Genomic DNA, 8,740 nt, shown 5'->3' on the forward strand with positions numbered 1-8,740 from the left:
GAGCTAGGTCTATGTGTAGATGATATGCACGAGTAGAGCACAAAGAGTTGTGGCGGTGATCGTCATACTGCTTACCACCAATGTCTTATTTTGATTCGGCGGTATTGTTGGATGAACCGGCCCGGACCAACCTACCATGACCATGTTCATGAGACCAGTTCCACCGACATACATGCAACTAGTTTTGCATAAAGGTGGCTGGCGGGTGTCTGTTTCTCCTACATTAGTTGAATCCAATTTGACTGTGGCAGATTCTTGTTGATGGTTAAAACAGCAAACTCGATAAATTAGCGTTGTGGTTTTGATGCATAGGTAAGAACGGTTCTTGCTAGAAGCCCGTAGCAGCCACGTAAAACTTGCAACAACAAAGTAGAGGACGTCTAACTTGTTTTTGCAGGGCATGTTGTGATGTGATACGGTCAAGACATGATGTGAAACAACCTTGTTGTATGAGATGATCATGTTTTGTAGAAGTTATCGACAACTGGCAGGAGCCTTATGGTTGTCTCCTTATTGTATGAAATGCATACGCCATGTAATTGCTTTACTTTATCACTATGCGATAGCGATAGTTGTAGAAGCAATAGTTGCTGAGACGACCACGACGCTACGATGGAGATCAAGGTGTCGAGCCGGTGACAATGGGGATCATGACGATGCTTTGGAGATGGAGATCAAAAGCACAAGATGATGATGGCCATATCATGTCACATATTTTGGTTGCATGTGATGTTTATCTTTTATGCATCTTATTTTTCTTAGTACGGCGGTAGCATTATAAGATGATCCCTTCACTAAATTTCAAGGTAAAAGTGTTCTCCCTGAGTATCCACTATTGCGACAGTTCATCGTGTTGAGACACCGCGTGATGATCGGGTGTGATAGACTCTATGTCCAAATACAATGTGTGCAAAACATTTTTGCACATGAGGAATACTCAGGTTTAAACTTGACGGGCCTAGCATCTACAGACATGTCCTCGGAACACTAGAGACCAATAGGTCAAACATGAATCATATAGTAGATATGATCAACATAGAGATGTTCACCATTGATGACTACTCCATCTCATGTGATGGTCAGACATGGTTTAGTTGATTTGGATCACGTATCATTTAGATGACTTGAGGGATGTCTATCTAAGTGGGAGTTCTTAAGTAATTTGATTAATTGAACTTAATTTATCATGAACTTAGTCCTGATAGTTTTTGCATATCTATGTTGTAGATCTATGTCCCGTGCTACCATTCCCATGAATTTTAATGCGTTCCTAGAGAAAGCTAAGTTGAAAGATGATGGTAGAAACTGTTGGGGAACGTAGCAGAAATTCAAAATTTTCTACGCATCACCAAGATCAATCTATGGAGATTCTAGCAACTAGAGAGGGAGAGGATGAGTGTATCTTCATACCCTTGAAGATCGTGATGCGGAAGCGTTACAAGAACGCGGTCGGTGGAGTCGTTCACGAAGCGGTTCAGATCGCGGCCGAATCCGATCTAAGCACCGAAGAACGGAGCCTCCGCGTTCAACACACGTGCAGCCCGGTGACGTCTCCCGTGCCTTGATCCAGCAAGGAGAGAGGGAGAGTTGGGGAAGACTCCGTCCAGCAGCAGCAAAACGGCGTGGTGGTGATGGAGGAGCATGGCACTCCAGCAGGGCTTCGCCAAGCACTGCGAGAGACGAGGAGGGAAAGGGGTAGGGCTGCGCCAGGGAGAGGGAAACTCATGTTCTTGGCAGCCCCAAAAACCCCCACTATATATAGGGGAAGGGGAGAGGGGGCCGGCCCCCTCCAGATCCCATCTAGGGGGGAGGGGCGGCGGCCAAAAGAGGAGAAGGGGCCGGCCCCCTCCAGATCCCATCTAGAGGGGAGGGGCGGCGGCCAGGAGGGGAGGCTTGCCCCCCAAGCAAGGTGGAGGCGCCCCCCTCCCCTAGGGTTTTCAACCCTAGGCGCCTTCGGCCTTTGGGGAGGGGCGCACCAGCCCACTAGGGGCTGGTTCCCTCCCATATTCAGCCCATCAAGCCCCCCGGAGCAGGTGGCCCCTCCCGGTGGACCTCCGGACACCTTTCGGTGGTCCCGGTACAATACCGATAACCCAGAACTATTCCGGTGACTGAAAACGGACTTCCCATATATAAATCTTTACCTCCGGACCATTCCGGAACTCCTCGTGACATCTGGGATCTCATCTGGGACTTCGAACAACATTCGGTAACCACATACAAACTTCCTTTATAACCCTAGCGTCATCGAACCTTGAGTGTGTAGACCTTACGGGTTCGGGAATCATGCAGACATGACCGAGACAGTTCTATGGACAAAAACCAACAGCGGGATCTCGATACCCATGTTGGCTCCCACATGTTCCACGATGATCTCATCGGATGAACCACGATGTCAAGGATTCAAGCAATCCCGTATACAATTCCCTTTGTCAATCGGTATGTTACTTGCCTGAGATTCGATCATCGGTATCCCAATACCTCGTTCAATCTCGTTACCGGCAAGTCACTTTACTCGTTCCGTAATGCATGATCCCGTGACTAACTACTTAGTCACATTGAGCTCATTATGATGATGCATTATCGAGTGGGCCCAGAGATACCTCTCCGTCATACGGAGTGACAAATCCCAGTCTCGATTCGTGCCAACCCAACAGACACTTTTGGAGATAGCTTAAGTGCACCTTTATAGCCACCCAGTTACGTTGTGACATTTGGTACACCCAAAGCATTCCTATGGTATCCGGGAGTTGCACAATCTCATGGTCTAAGGAAATGATACTTGACATTAGAAAAGCTCTTAGCAAACGAACTATACGATCTTGTGCTATGCTTAGGATTGGGTCTTGTCCATCACATCATTCTCCTAATGATGTGATCCCGTTATCATTGACATCCTATGTCCATGGTCAGGAAACCATAACCGTCTATTGATTAAGGAGCTAGTCAACTAGAGGCTCACTAGGGACATGTTGTGGTCTATGTATTCACACATGTATTACGGTTTCCAGTTGATACAATTATAGCATGAACAATAGACACTACTAGGAAAAGGGCTATAGATGATATGGCCACTAATGGCGCACCAGACAAGTGGTGCGCCATTACTATACACTAATGGCGCACCAGGTGTTGGTGTGCCATTAGTAATATATTACTAATGGCGCACCTGGTGTGTGGTGCGCCATTAGTAGTTTAAAAAAAATAAAAATAAAATTGTTACTAATGGCGCACCGTGGTATAGTGCGCCATTACTAGTTGACATAGTAATGGCGCACCACACCCACCGTGCGCCATTAGTAGTTTGAAAAAAAAATTGTTAGTAATGCTGAGCCCCACCTCCCCTCGCCCCGTCACCCCCTCCCCTCGCCGCCCCCTTGCCCCACCTCCCCTCACCCCGTCGCCCCACCGTCCCAACCACTCGCCGCCGCCGCCGCGACCCGCCACCGCCCCGGCACCCCGTCGCCCGAACGACGCCCCGCCCCGGCGCCCCGTCGCCCGAACGGCGCCCCCTGGTGTCCCGCCGCCCCCACCACTTGCCCGTCGGCCCCTGCGCCCGCGCCGCCCCCGGAGCCAGGCTCGCCGCGGGCCCCCTGCGTCCTCCTCGCGCCCCCCAGAGCCAGGCCCGCCGCCGCTGCCCTAACCGCGGCCGTCCACCACCACCCCCTGCCCCCGGAGCCAAGGTGAGCATTTTTTTTTGTTTTTTCTACTGTTTTTCTTTGTTGTTTAGGTTTAATTAGGTTATTGATAGGTTTAGGTTAGTGGTTGGTTTAGGTTAGTGCTAGATTTTGGTTTAGATAATTAGAAGAAGAAGAAAGTTGAAAAAAAGAAGAAGTAGAAGAAGAGGAAAAAGGAAAAAAGGAAGAACAATAAGAAGAAAGTTGAAAAACAGAACAAGAAAGGAAGAAGGAGAAGAGGAGGAGGAAGGAGAAGAAAGAAAAAGGAGAACAAGAAAATAAGAAAGGTGGAGAAGAAGAAGATGGAAAGGAAAAGGAAGAATAACATAGTGGCATGTGATGTATTTTCGTACCGAAAATGCATTTGGCACTAGTCCTCGCTTAACAACATCGTGGGTGGGAAGCGGGAACTTCGGAAGTGCATTGGTGTAGTTGATTATCTTCTGCTCAAAATTTATGCTGCTATAATGTTGTATGATAATGTTGTAAGGGTACTAATTGGTCTCTTCTGCTGCTTATCAGAGATGGGGGGAAGCAGCCACCGCCGCTCTGCCACACCGCAGTGCGAGTTGGATGCTTCTGAGTTCTTCAGTATCATACTTGGGACTTCAGTATCATCCATGACGCAGGTATATGAAAGGAGAGATCTCCCCTTCACCCATCTCATTATGATATCTGTTGTTTGCTACATCACCCATTGTCCCAAACTGCAGAGGCTGCCTGACAGTTTTATGAACATGCTAGGTGAAGATCCGCCAAATAATGTGAAGCTATGACAGGCCGGCAGCGGGTTTCGCAGGCTGTGGGATGTGGAGTTGGTGATCAAGGAGGGCCACATGTACTTGTATCGTGGGTAGGAGAAGTTCTACCATGCCTACGACCTGCGGCTGGGGTACTTCCTTCTCTTCAGGTACGACGATGACGCCACCATGCTCATTGTGAAGGTGTTCAACGCGACTATGTGTCACATGCACTACGCTGACGATGATGATGCCAGTACATTCTGCCTCTTCTTATTCCTCTACATTTGGCTTTGTCTCACATCGATTGTTAACGGTCATTGTTGCATTTGGACAGGCAATGGGAGCAGCAGCAACGACACTGGCTACAGCCAATGCAGCAGCGATTATGGCTGTAGCAAAAGCAACAGCGATTCTGGCTGTAGCGAAAGCAGCAGCAATTCTGGCAGCAGCATAGACAACAAGAAGGATGATCCGGACTGGAGTGGGGGGGAAGAGGAGCAGAGTGGGGATGAGGAGCTACAGGATGACGATGGGCATCAGGCTAAGGATGACCTAGCGCTGGTGGTGCCTGACCAAGGGCAAGAGATGGTGGTGGCTGACCATGGGCAAGAGATGGTGGTGGCTGACCATGGGCAAGAGATGGTGGTGGATGAGGATGACCTAGTGATGGTCGTGCCCGTCCTCCCTGAAGGTGGCCTCGCGATGGTGGTGGTGCCTTACAATGACCATGCACCGGTGGTGGCGCCGGCGAGCCCACAGCTGGGCGACATGACCACGCCAATTGTGGTAGAAGACTACATCCCACAGCTGCCTCCACTGCCTCGCCACTCTTGGCGCATCAGGCTGAGGAAGGAGAAGGAGAAGAACAATGAGAACTGAACTATGTCAGGTATGTCAAATCTCCAAAATGATATATATATATATATATATATATATACTTAGTTACCTATGTTATCTCTAATATGCTTAGTTTCCTATAGGTTAGCTCCAAAATTACTTATGTTAGCGCAAAATGATCTAGTTTACATAATAAGCTTATAGTCTTCTTCTTATTCTTCTTCTTTTCCAAAATGACATATGTTAGCTTCATTTTACCTAAGTTGGCTCTAATATGCTAACTTAGAGCTTACATGCTTAGTTTCCTATAGGTTAGCTCCAAAATAACTTATGTTAGGACAAAATGATCAAGTTTACATAATAAGCTTATAGTCTTCTTCTTATTCTTCTTCTTTTCCAAAATGACATAGGTTAGCTTCATTTTACCTAAGTTGGCTCTAATATGCTAACTTAGAGCTTATATGCTTAGTTTCCTATAGGTTAGCTCCAAAATTACTTATGTTAGCACAAAATGATCAAGTTTACATAATAAGCTTATAGTCTTCTTCTTATTCTTCTTATTCTTCTTCTTTTCCAAAATGACATAGGTTAGCTTCATTTTACCTAAGTTGGCTCTAATATGCTAACTTAGAGAGCTTATTTGCTTAGTTTCCTATAGGTTAGCTCCAAAATTACTTATGTTAGCACAAAATGATCAAGTTTACATAATAAGCTTATAGTCTTCTTCTTATTCTTCTTATTCTTCTTCTTTTCCAAAATGACATAGGTTAGCTTCATTTTACCTAAGTTGGCTCTAATATGCTAACTTAGAGAGCTTATATGCTTAGTTTCCTATAGGTTAGCTCCAAAATTACTTATGTTAGCACAAAATGATCAAGTTTACATAATAAGCTTATAGTCTTCTTATTCTTCTTATTCTTCTTCTTCTTTTTCTTCTAGTATTCTTCTAGTCTTCTTCTTCTTCTAGTATTCTTCTAGTCTTCTTCTTCTTCTTCTTCTCTTCTTCTTCTTCTTCTTCTAACTTCTTGTTTATCATTTTGCAGATTTGATTTAATTCACGGAAGCTTGCATGGATGGAGTGCTTCTTTTCCATTTGTGTTTTTATTTTGTATCAATGTGAAACTTTTGTGATTTGATGGATAACGGTGTTGGATGAACAATGTGAAACTTTTGTAATATGTAACGATGAAACTATGTGTTGGCTATGTATGTATATATGATGAAACTTGTTTGTTGGATATGATTGTTATATGGATGCTTGTTGTATATATATGTGTTGGATATCTCATATGTGAAATAGTGACCTGAGATTAAGAAAAAACGAAAAAACAAATTTAAAAAAATTGTTACTAATGGCGCACTTCCATGTGGTGCGCCATTAGTATAGCAGATACTACTGGCGCACTGTGGGCAATACTAATGGCGCACTACGTGGTGCTCCATTAGAACACCAGATACTAATGGCGCACCAGTGGTGCGCCATTGGAATTTAGTTCTAATGGCGTGATGCTAGTGGCGCACCAGTAGTGCGCCATTAGAAGGCAAAACTGGTGCGCCACTAGCGAGCCTTTTCCTAGTAGTGAGACAATTATCATGAACAAGGAAATATAATATCAACCATTTTATTATTGCCTCCAGGGCATATTTCCAACAGTCTCCCACTTGCACTAGAGTCAATAATCTAGTTCACATCATTATGTGATTGTATTGAATCCAACACCCATGGTGTTTGATCATATCTCGCTTGTGAGAGAGGTTATTAGTCAACGGGTATGAATCTTTCAGATCCGTGTGTGCTTTACAAATCTCTATGTCATCTCCTAGATGCAGCTACCACGCGCTATTTGGAACTATTCCAAATAACTGCTCTACTATACGAATTCGGTTTACTACTCAGAGTCATCCGGATTAGTGTCCAAGTTTGCATCGGCGTAACCCTTTGATCTATTCTTATAGATCTTGATGCTCAATGTTCAAGTAGCTTAATCCAGTTTTTGCATTGAAAATCACTTTTTCAAATAACCCTATATGCTTTCCATAAATTCTACATCATTTCTGATCAACAATATGTCAACAACATATACTCATCAGAAATTCTATAGTGCTCCCACTCACTTCTTTGGAAATACAAGTTTCTCATAAACTTTGTATAAACCCAAAATCTTTGATCATCTCATCAAAGCGTATATTCCAACTCCGAGATGCTTATTCCAGTCCTTAGAAGGATTGTTGGAGCTTTGCATACTTGCTAGCATCTTTCAGGATTGTCAAAACCTTATGGTTGTATTACATACAACCTTTCCTCAAGAAAATCGTCGAGGAAACAATGTTTTTTGACATCCTATCTGCAAGATTTCATAAATAATGCAGTAACTGCTAATATAATTCCAACAGACTCTTAGCATCGCAATGAGTGAGAAAGTCTCATCGTAGTCAACTCCTTGAACTTGCCGGAAAACATCTTAGCGACAAGTCGAGCTTTCTTAATGGTGACACTTACCATCATTGTCTGTCTTCCTTTTAAAATCCATCTGTACTCAAAAGCCTTACGACCATCGAGTAGTTCTTCCAAAGTCTATACTTTGTTTTCACACATGGATCCTCTCTCGGATTTTATGGCCTCGAGCCATTCGTCGGAATCCGGGCCCACCATCGCTTCTCCATAGCTCGTAGGTTCATTGTTGTCTAGCAACATGACCTCTAAGAAAGGATTATGTACCACTCTGAAGTAGTACGCATCCTTGTCGACCTACGAGGTTTGGTAGTGACTTGATCTGAAGTTTCATGATCACTATCATTAGGTTCCACTTCAATTGGTGTAGGCTCCATAGGAACAACTTCCTGTGCCCTGCTACACACTAGTTGAAGTGATGGTTCGGTAACCTCATCAAGTCTCCACCATCCTCCCACTCAATTCTTTCAAGAGAAACTTTTCCTCGAGAAAGGACCTGTTTGTGGAAACAATCACTTTTGCTTCCGGATCTGAATTAGGAGGTATACCCAACTGTTTTTTTGGGTGTCCTATGAAGATGCATTTTATCCGCTTTGGGTTTGAGCTTATCAGGCAAAACTTTTCACATAAGCGTCACAGCCCCAAACTTTTAAGAAATGACAGCTTAGGTTTCTCTAAACCATAGTTCATACGGTGTCATCTGAACGGAATTACGTGGTGCCCTATTTAAAATGAATGTGGTTGTCTCTAATGCCTAACCCATAAATGATAGTGGTAATTCGATAAGATACATCATGGTATGCACCATATCCAATAGGGGTGCAGTTATGACGTTCGGACACACCGTCACACTATGGTGTTCCAGGCGGTATTAGTTGTGAAATAATTTCCACAATTTCTTAATTGTGTGCCAAACTTGTAACTTAGATATTCATCTCTATGATCATATCATAGACATCTTATCCTCTTGTCACGACGATCTTCAACTTCACTCTGAAATAACTTGAACCTTTCAATAATTCAGACTTGTG

The sequence above is a fragment of the Triticum aestivum genome, chromosome 6B, assembly GCF_018294505.1.
Source record: "Triticum aestivum cultivar Chinese Spring chromosome 6B, IWGSC CS RefSeq v2.1, whole genome shotgun sequence".
NCBI classification, from domain to species: Eukaryota; Viridiplantae; Streptophyta; class Magnoliopsida; order Poales; family Poaceae; genus Triticum; species Triticum aestivum.